Genomic DNA, 17644 nt, shown 5'->3' with positions numbered 1-17644 from the left:
TCGTTTTCGACACCTCTCTCTGGTACTCCTGTCCCTAATCGCTTTTTTTCAATGTTTTCCAAGTCTACTCTAAGGTATATAAATTTCCGCTTCCAAATTGAACTACTCTGAAATTCAATCAACTGCATTTCAAAGTCAGCCATGTCTATTGTCTTTAAGATAACTTGTTATGTAAAATTATTTATTTATCTAAGATGCACCTACACTGAATTCATCTGAAAAATAAAAAAGTCAATATTAAGAAAAAAAATGTAAATGGAAGATTATGAGAGGGTTTTGCATGCCAACAAAAGTTACTGGCATGCCATGTTTGGGTTTCGCATGCCAGGGTTTGCCCACCCCTGCTCTAGGAGATCAGAGAACCAGTTTTAAAATTTTATATTGATTTCAGAGAAGAAGGGAGATAAAGGTAGAAACATAAACATCAGTGATGAAAGAACCATTCATTGGCTGCCTCCTGCACGCCCCACACTGGGGATGGAGCCCACAACCTGGGTATGTGCCCAACCTGGAATCCAACCATGACCTCCTGGTTCATAAGTCAACACTCAACCACTGAGCCACACTGGCCCAGCCAGAGAACCAGTTTTAACACTACATAATCTGAGTTCTGACTCTGTCCTCTGCCACTTTCTAATTATGTAAATGCAGTCAAGTTACTTATGCTCTCTGGGCTTCATTTCCTCAGGAATAAAGCAGAGATGGTGAGAGTGCCTTCCTGGCCTAGGAGAACTTGGGTCAATCCTATGAATCCTGGCCAAGGCTACTTTTTGACCATCTGCTAAGTAACAATTGTTCCTAAATCTTCAAATATATCAAATATGCATCAGTATTGAAAAAAGTAGAGCTGAAACCATTACATTCCAACAAAATGATATATAAAGTGAAAATTCGGGAAATAAAACAGAGCCTGGGTGCAGTGATGGCGAACCTACGACACACGTGTCAGAGGTGACACGCGAACTCATTTTTTTGGTTGATTTTTCTTTGTTAAATGGCATTTAAATATATAAAATAAATATCAAAAATATAAGTCTTTGTTTTACTATGGTTGCAAATATCAAAAAAATTTCTATATGTGACACGGCACCAGAGTTAAGTTAGGGTTCTTCAAAATGCTGACACGCCGAGCTCAAAAGGTTCGTCATCACTGGCCTAGGGTGACATTGCGCGTTTTTGGCTTTGTTCTCGATTGTTGTGAGACAGTGGTCCTGTTTTGCATCCGTGCCATTCTAACAGCCTCTCGGTGCTCCAGCGGAGAAGTCGCATTGACTCCACTCATGTCAGTCTCCTCAGTGCCAAGAGGAATCAGGTGACCTCCGGGAGAGATGTGACTGCGCTTTTATCCACGTGGCTTCTTCACGGGCAAACGTAGTTTTTGCCTGATCTAGCCAAGAGATGGTAGAGGAGTCAGGGACAGATCTTTATTGCTATTCAGAACTTTGAAAACCTTTATTACTTAAGAAGAGAGATATCGGCATCAGAACGCCAAAAAACAAAGTCTTGTAGTTTTCTGATTCATATTTAAGAGGATCTTGAGTCAGAATAAAGGAAGTTTTCTGGAAAACAAACAAAACCCTTCTGACTCTGCTCTCTGTCTCACAACTCTGAACCTCCTGCGTGCTGTCACATATAAAGAACTTCCTTATCAGCTTGGGACCTGAAAGACGCCTGCCCCTATTCTATTTTTTACCTCAAATTCCCCTAAAACATCCCTTGTAGAGAGGTTGTGAATATTAAAGAAGATAACAGCTGTAAAGCACTCAGTCCAGGGCCCGAGCTGTGCCTTAGTAGATACCTGTCACTATCATTTCATCTTTGACACTTTTGCTGATGTCTCCGTAAGTGAAACAAAGGACTCAGCTCAGCCTGAGCTGACCTCCTGGATATCACACTCATGCATGGGAAGGTTTTTGTCTGGGGAAGGCCCACGGAGGCCTTCAGGGACAGGATTGTGTCCCTTTAGGTCAGGCAAGGTCAGACGAGAGGACTGAAATGTTTGCTGTAGTTCTCACCACATCAAGTCTCTCCTGGTTAGACCTGTCTCAGCGTGGGCTCTGGCATTCTGCTACTGAGAATTCTTTGATGAGTCTTTGACGTTTCCTATGGCCAGGTGCTCTGTGCTTGTCTCTATTCTGTCTAACATTCGGCTCTTGTCCTCACAGAACCAGAAGGAGCACCTCTTTAATTGTGTCAGGATGTCCTTTCCCACCCAACTGCTGACAAACACTTGAGAATTGCCCCTATTATTTGTTATGTGCAAATGGCACACAATATTGATGGCTTTATTAATGCCATTCAGGATTATTTTTTTTTTAATTCTCACCCAAAGATATTTTCCCATTGATTTTCAGAGAGAGTGGAAGAGAGAGGGAAAAAGAGAAATATCAATGTGAGAGAAACACATCCATTGGTTGCCTCCTGCATGTGCCCCAACCAGGGCCTGGGCCAGGGAGGAGCCTGCAACTGAGGTGCATGCCCTTGACTGGAATCAAGCCCAGGACCCTCTGGTCCACAGGTGGACACTCTATCCACTGAGCTAAACCGGCTAGGGCACCATTCAGGATTCTTAAAGATGTTCCATGAATAAGATATTTTTTTTCCCTTTGAAATAAGGCAAAACATTTTTTTCCCAGAAGCCTTAAATATTCTAAGAGTCGAGAATGGCTGGGTTTGGATACAGCATAAACCCTATGTCTCTCAGATTGTTATTTCTGAATGTATCTGTGTCCTTTGGGCTTATTGCTTGAAAGGCTAGAAAAGACCAATTTTTGTTGACAATAAGAAATGTCCAATTTTTCTATTCTTAACCTCTCTCATCTCAGTATGGATCAATCTACTGCAAATCTGACTCATCCTGTGGGTTTAAACAATATTTCAAAACAGTAGAGACCATAAAAAAGCTACATGGGAAAGGTTTTCTTAGGTATCAGTGATTCTTGAGGCAAGTAGCCACGAAAATTGGGACAACCACCTTCCAGAATCATCCCCAGAGTCTAACCAACCCATCTGTTTCTCATAAAACCCACAAAAGCAACAGGGTTCCCTTTTGCCTCAAGTGGCTCATTAACTCACATAGGCATCCTTGCGATTTAAAATACTATCAAGTACAATTGAAATTTTAACTTATGCAATATGTGCATGAATAAGGATGTAACAATGGGTTAGGGTATTGGTGGGTTTTTTTTTAACACTATCTAGTGTTATTTTTTAATCATCTCTCTGCTTTTAGTATGTTAAAGCCTAAGATCCAATGTCTCAATTCTACCCTGTAGAGTTTTCCCTGTTTCAATTACTTTGGAGTTCTTATAATGTGGTCTCTTCATCATTGCAAATCAGTGATTACATGTATTACAGTCTGTGGAAATGTTTATCAAGATTAAGCTTTGTGTTTCTTAACGCTGAATAGCCAAAAAATAAAATTGGCTAACCAGAATCATTTAGATACCATCCATCACAGAGACCAACCAAGGCTAGAGAATTCTATTTTAGTATTTTTTAAGCTTGGTTCCAAATAGATTGTTCAGTCTGCAGCCACAGACTCCAAAATATGAACTGAATATAAAAACATTTTAACTTTCATGTTTTAATGATAAGAATGTTGTTGGCATTAATATTTGAACACTTTAGCATACCTAGTTCTGAAAGCTATGTCATGGCAGGCTCAGAATCCACTGGCAGACTCTAAATAAAATCTTTCTATAAATATATGCCAAACCACTAGCAAAATACATTTTTCATCTTCTAAACAGATGGTATAAGAGAAAAGTCATGCATGTATATGATTAATCAAACATGCTTTTGCTCATAGAATTTTCATCACCATTATCAGCATGGGTTTTGTGAAATTTCTGCATGTTATACTAGTGTTTTCTTTTGAGAATTAGTTTATTTAAGAATATGATTAATATAAATGAAGATGGAACGATGATAGGCCTTTATGTGTTTGGTTTCTTTAAGGTCCACTGGGCCTGAGATTTGAGGTTTTATTTTGCAAAGACATAGCCAGGCAGCTCTTTAGGCCTGTGGTTGAACCACATGCTTAGGCTCTCACCTTATTATCCCAGCCCCACACCCTCACTGGTCATCTGTCAGAACTCATACCTTGTGACAATATTAACCTTTATTAAAGTCCTTACCCTCCCCTGTCTGTGAAACACTGAAAGCAAGAAAGAGACTTTACTGTGAAAATGTCATAGCAAAGGCTTTGATATATTATAAAATAGCACCAAGGGTAACTGTGATCTAGTCACTAAAGAGTGGGAGCTCCTCTAAATTCCAGACCATCTGGGTTCCAACCCAGCCAAGCCCTATAACAAAGAATGGTGGTTGTCCACCCCTATATTCATTCTTCTTTTTCTCATGGTATAGAACACCACACAATTTTATCTAAGTTTATGCCATCTAGAATAAAAGACTGTTTCCTAAAGCCACCCTAGCGGCTAGGGAGACCGTGTAACTAGATTGTGTCTTGGGATTAAATTTTAGCCAAAATGTAAGTGGGGCAGATGGAGTATTTTTCGCCATTCCAGCTTTTGTTCTGCTTCTAGATTGCGAGGTATATATGTGTGTGATGGCTGGAGATCCAGCAGCCATTTTAGACCATGAGGTGAGCATGAGGATAAAAGAACTCGAATCATGTGCATAAATTTAGAACTGGAGGCTCTAAAATCACTGAGGATCTACCGTATCAGTTCTCGTCTGCCTCCTGCTGGGTTCCTTTTATGTGGAAAAAAAATAAAAAGGTATATTATTTAACATACTGGCTGTGGGTCTTTATAAAGTTATGTAAGCTCTCAATACCTTAGTTGCCACACATATAAAAATGAAAATAATCATAGCTCCTAACTCATAAGGTTGTTGTGTGTATTAAATAAGATGACACATGCAAAGTACTTAGACTAGGGGCTGGTACATAGTAAGCACTCCACACAGACTATTGCTCTTCTTAAGGATGACTCACATTTGAGTATCCAACAGCCAGTTTCTATCATTCAAAAGTGACCTGGGAAGTTCCTCAGCATGTTGTTATCTTTTAATGTTCTGAGGTGTGAATTTGAATCATGCCCTCTGAGAAGGAACGAGTCATTTAGCTAGTTGGGGACGCTGGCATCTGCCTTTCAGTACTGCTTTGCTGTCCTCTGCTCTGCAGTGCCTCACTCATGGTATGACTAAAACATTGTTTCTTTGTAAAAACAACTCTGGGGGAAAAAAGCCAAAATGCCAGTACTAGTGACAGAATGAAGAAAACATTAAGAAAAGTAATAATGGAATGAAATAGTGTCCTCCTTAGAAATTTGACATTTTGGGCAATGGTTCTGAACCATGACATAGATATAACCACCACATGCCCCATGCAGAGGAAGCTATAGATTATAGAGGTCATCTCCAAAATGATGATTTTCAGATGTCTCTCAATGTATCATTTACAAATGTGAAGGACCTGCTACTGCATAGATTCCACAAGCAAAATCCACAGGTAATAAGAGGATTAAAATTGAAGAATTAAGGGTGAATAGAACCTGCAGAGTTATGACACTGGGGAGATGTTTTGCTATACAAGAGCTCTAAGAGTGAAGAAACTGTTTTTATATTTCTCTTCCCCAAAAGACTTAAGACATTTTTTACAATAAAGGGCATGGAATTAACAAAATTATAGAATCATTGAAACAGGGGGAGAAGAAAGAGTAGAGGGAGAGAGAATACTAATTATATTCAGACAGCCTCGTTCCCATCTAGAGATGTCACTTTCTGTGATTTCACTTGGATCAAAGGTAATACTTAGAGAAGGTTCACTTAGAGCAGAGAGAGGAATGGCTGCGGGGCTGGATTTCCCCCACATTTGCCCCTCAGATGCCCTCACTGCCCTCAACACCCTCTTCCCCCTGCCCACAGAGGCTGACCTGCCGATCCATGTCCACAGGCTCCCCTGCCCTCTGGTTTCTGGTTGGGTTCATCCAGTGGTGAGCCCTGGCAGGATATCAGAGGAAGAGGGGAGACTGAGATCACAGCATTTATTCTCCAGTTCCCTCCCTGTGAGGTTGCCTTGAATTGCCTGTTCTACATGACTGTCTCCTAACATGTTCTCTAACCTTCTGTCTTCCCTTTGAGTATAAGAAAAGGGTGCTATTTTTAGCAAAGACAAATATAAGATGGTTGGTTATATTTGAATTTCAGATAAACAATCCTTTCGATATGTTTCATGCAATATTTAGGACCATACTTAAACTAAGATATTATTCATTGCTTACCTGAAATTCCAATTTAGCAGGGCACCCTGTATTTTATCTGGCAATCCTGTCTGAAAGGTGTTGTTAGCTGCTAATCCCAGGCTTCTGCTGGTTTCCCTGCACCCTGGCTACACCTTTGGAGCCAGCGCCTTTGTCTATAAACTACCCTTGAATTATTTGGATGTGCATGTGCCATCTGTTTTCCCTCAGGATCCTGATACAGTCATAATACCCCTTGGTTTTTCCCTGTCAAGGTTATTTCCTCTCAACTGCTTCTCATATGTTATTTGTTTTCTGAAGATTTTCACAAGTGTTCTACAGCAGACAACCCAATGAGGTTGAAAGAAGTTTCTTTCTCTCCAGAAAACAGATGATAACAGAGATAGCAACGCCGACATCTTAGCATGAGACTTAAAGAGCCCAACTTCGATCCTTGTATCTTAGCTTGGTTTTCCCTGAAAGTGGAGTCTGAAACAAAGGCTGGCTGCAGGTAGTTTATTTCTGAATGTGACCTCAGAAATCAGAAGTGCAAGCAGGACAAGCCATGTGAGGAAGTGCTATTGACTATAGGCGATTGGTGTTCAATCCTACCAAGACTTTCTGAAGATCCTCATAAATGTCATTCAGACCATCTCTCCAGGAGTTCAAATAGAGAAAGCATTTATCAATGATCCCTGTCCCCTAGTAGCCTCATGTACATCTGCATTTCCAGGTTAAACATATGGAAGGGAAGAGCCATTTCCTGAGATTTTCATGCTACATCAGAGAGGCCTCAAGGTGCCTCTCTGATGTAGCATGAAAATCTACACACACACACACACACACACACACACACACACACACACACGCAAGAGGGAAATGAGACATGCCTAAAGCAGTGTTGTCCAATACTGCCCAGTTGCAACTCCCTAAAGATGATCAAAGCATCCACAGCACTGGTTGAAGCCAAAAGGATTTGAAGGGGTGACCAAGGTCTCCCGTGCCCAATAGAAGAACAGCCTACTTTTGCATGGAGGTGAGCTATCAGTTTACCAAGACAAGTGCCAGGACATTAATGTAAATATTCAGAACCTAATGCAATTGAGGAAACCCGTCCTTTGTAAGAAGAGATCTCAGGAGGAATTGCCACAGTTGGCAGCAATTGGATGTCAGACACTGTCAAGCACAGAATGTGCTTGGGTGGAGATTTTTTAGTTGAGAGGAGCCAAACCAAGTTCCTCCGTGACGCCACTACATGTCTTTTGTGAATGGTTATGACAGGTCGGACCACCCACAGAGAGTTTCCAAGTGAACTTCAATGGAAAATTCCTGGCTTCTCCAACACAGCTGCAGTTAAGGGACAATTTAGGCACAACAAGAATTTCAAGACCTAGAATCTCTATTAGTTCTGAGTAACAGAATTATTACTTTGTATAGTTCCTTAAGTAATTTGGGGCTGGAAGCAGGGCAGAGTCTGCTTCTCTGTTCTGGTGGGCACCTTGCTCTACCCACACAGCCAAGACCACCAACCTCAAGTATGTTTCCATGATAAACATGGGTGGAATGGAGAATCATAGCCAATTACCTCTGTCTTTTTCTTGTTTTGGTAAAAACACTTATGAAAAAGATGACTTAAACTCAATCTAAGCCATTATTCTTGCTCATCTTTGAATCCAAACCACACTCTCTGGTCTAGTGTAATGGAAAGGCACAGTAGTAACTAGGTAGGCAGAAGATTCAATGGTTAGATATGGGCATAATTAGAGAGCATTACCCAGATAATTTATTCATTAATCACACTATGACTCATAGACCTGTCCAGTGGCTTACAGCAGGGAATAAAGTTCTAGTGCCACTCATTTTCTAGCTTGAGATGAGAGAGTGACAGCAGATAACTCTCATAATCTAGTTTAGGATATAACTGCTCCCCACATAGTGAGCCAGAATTGTACACTGTGTAAGCCGTAATTAATTCAGATTATTATCATCATGAGTATAATTCAATTTTTCACTTTGTGGGAAGTAAAGAAACACAAGTAGTATTTTCAGTATTTTTCTCCTCCATTTGAAATGTACTAGTGTGAAATACAGCCACAATAATTCAAAACTGATCCTCTGCTCCTGATAGCTTAACATTTCAAACTTCATTTTACCTAGATACAAAAAAAAACCCCTGAAAAAATGAATAAAATTAACATTTTCAATTAAAATGGGAGAGCATGGAGAACTGGCTTAAAAATATAAAATAATGATTCTTTCCTACTTCTTTACACATACTTCCAACATTCATAGAAGTTGGAAAATGTTAGCCATGAACCCACATGACCTCGAAGATTTAGAAAAAATTAAGTCCCTGCATTATCTTACACCCTTTTCCAGAGTATCTGAGCTTTTGACCTATCAGTAGGATTGTGCTCAAATCACACAAATCACACACACTGAGAGAGTTCTACTTCAACCACTGTGGTTAAATGACAAGACTACAATGGTTAAGATTGCATTTCATCTGCAGAAAATTTCAATTTGACCTCACCTTTCTTTTTCACCAATATGTCAGTAGCAGATTTCTCCTCCCAAACTGCACATCCTGCAAGGTGTCTGAATAAATCATGAGAGGGGACACCTGCCTGGTCTAAGGGTTGAATACATCCTTGAGTGTGATTGGCAGTTCATGTTGCTTCAAAGCATCCCAGACATCATACTCCAAGTGCTCTCAGATTGAATATACATTGGTGAGCAATCATAAAAGTAAAGTATTCAGATTATTTGCCCCTTCATGATCTGTGTTGCTGTATCCCTTTATAAGCCTAGAACTGTGAAATAACAAAAACGGCAGAAAAATTTACCAAACTGAAGACTACGGGAAAAGGGGAGAGAGAAGGACAAGTTGTGGATAAATTACTATCAAACAAAATTGGTGCTACAATAAAAGATGTTTTGACTCATCAATAAATGATGTAACTTCTAAGTGCTGAAGAAAATTCAAGAGGTTGAGGATGCCTTGACTTATGTCCAGTAAGAATAGAGTGTTGAGCTGAAAAGCAACACTTGATTTTCTCCATCAAAGTGTCTGGCTCCAGCCTGGCCAGTGTGGCTTAGGGGTGGAGCATCAACCTATGAACCAGGAGGTCATGGTTTGATTCCGGTTAGGGCATATGCCAGGGTCATGAGCTCAGTCCCCGTGGGGTGTGCAAGAAGCAACCAATCAATGATTCTCTCTCATCATTGACGTTTTTATCTCTCCCTCTCCCTTCCTCTCTGAAATATATATATACATTTTGTTTGTGTGTTTTTTTGTTTTGTTTTTTTATGAGAACAATAACCTGATTTTATTTCATTAGGGAGCATGGCTTTCAAGTCTCTTGTTAATGCTCATGGTAGATGTAATGTATTTATCAAATGTTAGAAAGCATTGACTTCATCTGTTCTAGTCATCAGTGGCAAATAAGATTACCATATGAAATAGTAGAGGAAATAAGTTGTTGTTTTTTGTTTGCTTAAGGTATTACAAAGAGTATTACATATGTCTCCTTTTTTTTTTCCCCGCCCTTGACAATCCCGTGGCCTCCCTACCCCCCAGTGTCTTATGTCCATTGGTTATGCTTATATGCATGCATACAAGTCCTTCGGATGATCTCTTACCCCCACCCTTCCCCCCCTCCACCCTCCCCGGCCTTCCTGCTGTAGTTTGACAGTCCGAGGCAGCTCTGCCTCTGTATCTATTTTTGTTCAAAAGTTTATAATGGCCTTTATTATCCATACCTGAGTGAGATCATGTGGTATTTTTCCTTCATTGACTGGCTTATTTCACTTAGCATAATGCTCTCCATTTCCATCCATGCTGTTGCAAATGGTAAGAGTTCCTTCCTTTCTACAGCAGCATAGTATTCCATTGTGTAGATGTACCACAGTTTTCTAATCCATTCATCTACAGATGGGCACTTAGGCTGTTTCCAGATCTTAGCTATGGTGAATTGTGCTGCTATGAACATAGGGGTGCAAATATCCTTTCTGATTGGTGTTTCTGGTTTCTTGGGATATATTCCTAGAAGTGGGATCATAGGGTCAAATGGGAGTTCCATTTGTAGTTTTTTGAGGAAACTCCATACTGTCTTCCATAGTGGCTGCACCAGTCTGCATTCCCACCAGCAGTGCACAAGTGTTCCTTTTTCTCCACATCCTCTCCAGCACTTGTCATTTGTTGATTTGTTGATTTGTTGATGATAGCCATTCTGACAGGTGTGAGATGGTACCTCATTGTTGTTTTGATTTGCACCTCTCGGATGACTAGCGACTTTGAGCATGTTTTCATATGTCTCTTGACTTTCTGAATGTCCTCTTTTAAAAGGTGTCTATTTAGGTCTTTGCCCATTTTTTGATTGGATTGTTTATCTTCCTTTTGTTGAGTTGTATGAGTTCCCTTTAAATGTTGGAGGTTAAACCCTTATCAGCGATAGCATTGGCAAATATGTTCTCCCATGTAGTGGGCTTTCTTGTTGTTTTGTTGGTGGTTTCTTTTGCTGTGCAGAAACTTTTTATTTTTATGGCATTGGAAACTAAAGAGAAAATAAACAAATGGGACTACATAAAAATAAAAAATATATATTTTTAAAAGTGTCTTGCTCCAGAGACCCAATGAGTCATTAGCATAAGGTATGAAGTCTCTGGCCATGTTACTCTCCTTCCTGCTGCACAGAGACCAAGAAACAGTTTGAGGGTTGGAGATCCAAGAAGGAACTGGCAAATTGGAATTCACTTGTGACTTCTGGCCTCAGATACATCATGTAAAGAGTTTGGAAGTCATCACTACTGTTCTTATGACAAGAAGAAAATTTTACAAATTAAAAATTGATGTTTTTACTTGGACCTATCAGAAAACTTGGGTTGCAGGGCAAACTGCCATTCTGAAATCTGGAGAGATTGGGACATCCAGAGAAACACAGCCAAGATCTGCTGAATCAGCCAAGAACAAGCGTTACTGGAACCATAAATTGGTAGAAACACTTAAATTGTAATTTTGACGAATTGCTAGAGGCTGAGTGTGAAGGAACATGAGAGTGAAAATTCCTGGGGATCATACTCTTAGAGCCGGCCCCTACACCTTCATGGGTTGTCCTTCCAGGAATCCCACCAGGTTCTCATGATGAAAATCTGAGAAAGATGACCTCTAGGTCTGGAGGGAAAGAGCCTTCTTCATGACAAAAACCTACTCTGTAAGGGAAAAGACTTTGCCAGAGCCTCTCCCAGCTGGCGGGAAGGCATTCTTCCCATTCCAGACCCCTCTAACTTACAGGGGAAAATACAAATTTAACAGGGGTCAAAGCTTCAATGAAATAAATTGGAAAGAAGTAGGATGCAAGGAAATTAAAGCTATACCTCTAGAGAAAAACTTGTGAAGGTCACAGTTCCATGACACAGGCCCACTAAAAGACTAAGATTTAACTAGAAGATTATAGAACACCCCCCTTACTGCACACCTTGCCACCACACCACTTTACAACAGTGGATAACTGCTGAAAGAGCTGTAGGACACAGATTCTTTCTGAAGGAGGAATACTTAGGGGATTCCAGAGTACCAGCTCATGAAGAAACCTTCTAGAGTCCCATAGAGCCTAGGTCCTATCACAGCAGCAGATGCTGGTCAAACATCTCTGTCCAGACTTGGAGTGGGTTGATAACTGGTCTTGTGGGTTAACAAAATACCACAGTCTTATAGAATCTACCATCGTGTTGTTTTGTAGCAAGACCTGACACCCAGAATATATCATCACAGTAAGTTGTGATAGACAGAGAGGGAAATCAGCCATGCGTGACAATCTTGTCCATTTCTAGTCTTCTGCATGTGGGCCTGGGTTCCCTGGTTTCAGGCAAAAAGTTCCCGGCTGTCCTATGGCACTGGAAGAGCTTTTCATGGTGTTAGTGAACTTCCTTAGATGAGTCCCTGAAGAACTTTCTTCCCCTACTTGCCATAGTTCACTGTTAATCTTAAGAGTAGTCTGTAAGGTTAACCAGTCTTCTGACCATATCAATGGCTCAGTTGGTGGTCTAGATTGCTGACCTCAGGAGTCCAAACTGATTCATCATGAAAGGTCCTAAAGAGCCCTACCTAGAGTTGTATGAGTAAGATGCTATTGATTTCACACAAGTTATTCACAAATGTGCATTACATGTGTAGAACAGCTATCTGAATTGATGTCTTAATTGAGGCACAAAATGGTAATCTTGGTGCTCTCAGCATAAAAAATAAGTGCTGTTATGATTCTTCATAATACTTTCAGAAAGAGATCCCGGGCTTCACATGCAGGACAGCCAATTCTACTAGTCTGGATTCTCTTAGTTGCAAGCAACAGAAACTCAACTCAGACTAGCTCAAAGGAAACGGGGAATTTATTGGCTTATGTGACTATGAAGTTGGAGGTAGAACTTGTTTCAGGAATGACTAGGACTTAAATGTAGTCATTTAGTCTAGGTCTGTCTGTCTCTTGTTATTTCTTACTCCCCCCCCTCCCCCCCACCCACCCTGACTTTTGCCCTGGCTTCTCTTTCTAAGTAATTCACTTTCTCTCTTTTTGTAGATGTTCTCCCTTAATTCTATAATGAACATTCTGTCCTAGAGCATTCTGGTAGAAAAACCACAGCAGAAAGAGCAAGTTACTATCTTCTAGATTCCATACAATAATCTCAGGGGAGGGCTCTGATTGGCTTGTTTGGTCATATGCCTACTCCTTGTACCAATCACTATTTCTAGGAGGAGGAACATAATGACTATCCATCCCTGTGGCCAGAGACTACTGTGACCAATAGCTCCAATAGCACCCCATGGAATAGGCAGGGGAACTTATCTCATGAAAATTAAGGGAGTTGTTGCTAGAAAAAGGGTGAATATATTCTGGATGACATAAAAAAAGGTATTCTCTATATTCCACCCCTTGATTTCCCAGAATGTTTACTCTTTACTGAATACATGTAATCCCACAGGTGTCCCCACCTGAGAATTTGATTATCTTCCCAAATCCACATCCACATCTAGCATCTGTGGACCATACACATTGCCTTGAGTAGATCCAGAAATAACATCTCACAACAGTGGAACCTAGAACTAAATAATGAGGTTAACCACCTCAACATACCAAATATAAAATAGTAGAGACAGAACAACAGCAATTGAAACTCCCATTTGGTAAGTAGAGAAGAGAAAAAAATACAAATACATATTCCATATCCTGCTGGACAGGAATCATAAGAACATATGTCCCTAGGGCTAGAGGAATTCTATGGAAGCCAATCCCACTCCTAGTCCTACTTATAAAGAGGGTCCTCCTTGGCCATTGCACTCCATGGCTCTCCCTGACATTGGTGGAGAGGGATATTCTGGGGTTTGGTTAGCAGCCCAATTCCAAGGCAAGGCTATGGGGTCCTGGGTATTACCTTAAGGGTCGAGCATCACAGGTCCCTTTCTTGGTCTGCGGTTTCTCATATAGGCTAACTCCTTCTAACGCTAGTAAGCTGTTAATGGAATCAATTCTGGAGAAATTCCATTAGGTCAGAACCAGTGCCAGAAATGTTGGCCAGTAACAATTTGTAAATCTGAATCCTGACTTTCAGTTTCTGTGTCTTAGCAACAAAACTTGGTTCCCTGCCCATGCTTCTAGCTCCCTTTTATATATGTTCATCTTGGTCTTCGCTGTAGGACTATACGAGACAATAAATTGTGGTAGTGAGTTAGAGCTAATCTATCCTTGGCCCTCAGGCCATATCCCTTTGGGATATGGGGGTAATTATTATTTTTATTTAACAGGCATGACTCAGAGTAGGTAGTATTTAGGAGAGGTTCTCATATTCTCTGGCCTTTTCTTGGTTCCATTATAATCTCCTGTCTTTCTGTGTACTAAATTGAGAACGGGACAGATATTTTAGCATTTGTAATTACACAAATAAATGCTTATCTGACCCGTAGAAGTCTTGGCTTTCTGGCTATCAACAGATATATGTTATCCTTTCACTGTTTTCGATCCATCAACCTGTCCCTTTCTTCAGGGCAATAGTGACTACACAAGTAGCTAACACCCTCCATCATTTTTTTATTTCTCTAACAAATCCCCTACAGCTCCAGGCTTGGTAGGTTCTTAATCTGAGTCCTAAAATCCTTAGTGCAAATCCTTAGTGCAAAACAAAGATTTGATCTTTCCAGCCTAGGAAAGAAGATTCACTACAGTCTTCTACTTCACCTCAACCCAAGTACAAAATTTCACATTATGGGGCCCATCACTGGCAATGCCCTACTTCTAGATACCAATTTCTGTGTTGGTCAAACCCCTGTTACTTGCAAATGACAGAAACCTAATGCAAATTCGCTTACATAAAAAGGAGACTTAACTCACTCTCATAACATAGGTTGAGGAAGCTTCCATCTCAAGCAGATCTGGGGAACAGTGGGGTTCTCGGGTCTCCACTTCTTGGCCCTCTTCTCTCTAAGAGCTGATCTCGTTCTCTCCCAGAAGATGGTATCCTTTTGTGTGATGAGGACAAGACCGTTGGCCACCCTGAGCCCACAGCATTCTGGAGCAGATATCCCAGCAGAATGAGAATCGTCTTCCTCACTGCATCCAGTTATAGGTCCTATGAAAGGTCTCTGATTGACTCTGGTGGGTCATATACCCAACTTCTAAGCTCATCCCTGTTTCCAGGTGAATTGTTTAAGTAAAGTGACCCTCCTCATGGCTGGGGATTTGGTAAAAGGATGGGGGCTTTTGACTAGCAACTCCACCACCACCACCACACGGTCCCTGAAAATAGAGTAGATCCTGTTGGTAGAATAAGCAGCAAGGAGATACAGGGCAGACAAAAATGATACTGATTTTATTATATTGACTTCCCTGCCTCCCTGGGGCTGAGATACCTAACTAAACTCATACACACACACTGACTTGATAGAGAACTTGAGACTTTAGGATCTGCAAAGTATAATGATTCATTTTTTTTCTTAAATATCCTCCAAAAGAAAAAAAGGTTGTGTTACTCATAAATATGTCTGATGCAGATACTACATGTGAAACCTGGAGTGAGAGTGATGCCTCAGGCCACCAAAACAGGACCTGGGAATGTCCGGGCATACTTCCCCCGAGGCCTCTTGCACTTCTCAGAGGTGGCCTTTTCTCTTCATGCCATATTGGTCTAAACACAGGGACTACATGGTGGCTTAACTCAGGGACCACACTTTTGGAGTCCTCTTGGAATTCTGATGTTCAAGGCCTTATGTTCTAATTGTGTTTGATGGGGCAGAATTAAGAAGCCTGTGCCAGGTTCAAGTTTCTGTGGACAAGATTTGAGTAAGCAGCCTACCACACTGGAGACAGTGTGGCCAAAGGGATAGGTTTTATTACAGGAAAGGACACTTAAAGGTCATAGAGGGGCAGAGCCCTGACTGCCAGATTCAGGAAGGAGTTGGGGAGTGATTAGCGATGGATCAGGACAAGTTGGTTCAGGACTCATGATATGAATGATACTGAAATCTTGAGTCCTGCTTTCATGAAATGTCCTGAAAACTCCTGGGGAGATTAGGTTTAAGGCTAAAGAATCGAGGCAAAAGTAGGATAGTGGATTATGCATCGAATTCATTTTCTATGTGCCCAATTGCTTTACACTGTTAGGTTTTTTAATGTATATTTTATAGATTATGATTTTCAAATGAAGATGCATGTTGCATAATGGGTTAGGATGTTTTTTGCCTTGAGACTATTATATTGCTTATTTTTATATAATTGACATTCTAAACTTCACAGAGGTCATTTTCTTTAAAGCACAGAGGGCTTTAAGGGTACTTAATACAGTGGTTTTTACTTTAGTTTTTTTTAATCACTGAAACCCTTTTTTATTCCCCAAATAAAATTTCACAAAATTCCAATCTATAAGACAGTGTCATTCATTTAACAAATATCGATCTTCCAGACACTAGGCTCAGAACTGAAACATCAGGAATCAAATTTTATCTCCAGGGCAGCCTGGAGGGTCTCAGGAGCCCTCTCGACTTCTCTGCTGAGCCTGTCACCTCCCTCAGCAGCCTTGGGTTTCCTGAGGTTCAGCTCTCAATTTATTGATCCCTGATCTAGGTTCACTCCCTCGTGCAGAACAAGGACTCTGAGGTCAGAAGGCAAACCATTCTAGTAGTATTTTAGAACTTAAGTATCAGAAAGTTAAATTGCATCCATGACTTTCTGCTTGCTTTAGATCAAAAAGAGCATCACCAGTTGCCCACCTTCCTCTGTTTAAAAATATAACTATTCCTCCCACATCTGCCTTCAGAATTATTTTGCTTTAAGTAGAGGAAGACAATCTCTGTTTTCCTTTTTTGGCACTCCCTTTATACTGTCATTTTGCTTCTTAAAGAAAATCTGCACAGGAGGATGATAGTAGAGTTAAATTGGTGCAATTAAGAAAGCAAATAATGGTTCCTGCAGTGTAGCACCAGATGGGGGGTGGAAGAGTCGGAGGTACAGAAGTGTGATTATGATGAAATTAATAGGAAAGAAGCCCAAAAGTTGCAGGTCAAGAGAAGAGAAGAGAAGAAAAAGCCACTCACTGAGGCTTCTACATGGATCACCAGAGCATCAGGGATGGTAGAGCGCTGTTCATGAGGGATAAATTATACAGGCCATGCAATGACTGAAAGAAGTCTGTATGGGAACATTCCCATGGGAACAGATTTTTCTTCATGGATAGACTCTCATCGTGTCATCTTTGTGATCAAAGAACCACACTTGCTGGTCAAACTTGAAACCAACCCATGACATTGAAATGGACTATGAGATAATTCAAAATACATTAACTGAACACCTACCACATGGAAGGTACCAGGGCACACACTGAGAGTCTAAAGGACTAAGAGTTACAGCCCTGCCTCCCAGGAGCTTTCTATCTGAAGAGACAGAAAGACCTATAGGCAAATAAACATAACACTGAGTCATTCATTGACCACTATGTGCTTAATGCTTACCCTGAGCCTGGCACTGGGCTGGCAGGCCAGTAATAACAGGAACATTTTTTTAACTCTTGTCATATGTGGTATGTGAGAGAGGCAGCCAATTGGGTAATCACACAAACAATAGTAGAATTTCCCCTTACAGGGCTATAAAGGGAAGGCCTAGGCAGCTATAAGAGCTAAAATGGAGCATTTGACCTAGTCAGATAACTCATGGAAGTCTCTCTCTCTAGCTGACATCTGAAAGAAAAGTAGATATTAAGTAGGTAAAGAGGGGAGAAAAGAGCCTTCTATTCAGGAAAAATAGCTCCATCAAGGTCAGAGAGCGATGGGGAAAACCTGAGTACAAAATTGGTGAGGTGGGACAGAACCTATGGAGGAACTTACTGGTATAAGCCACACAGAAGGGTTTTGTCTTTACCCTAAGGGTAGCAGGGAGCTGTAAACGCTGTATAAA

This window comes from Myotis nattereri (genome assembly GCF_964212035.1).
Source record: "Myotis nattereri genome assembly, chromosome: 7".
NCBI lineage: Eukaryota > Metazoa > Chordata > Mammalia > Chiroptera > Vespertilionidae > Myotis > Myotis nattereri.
Note: the sequence above shows the minus strand (reverse complement) of the source record.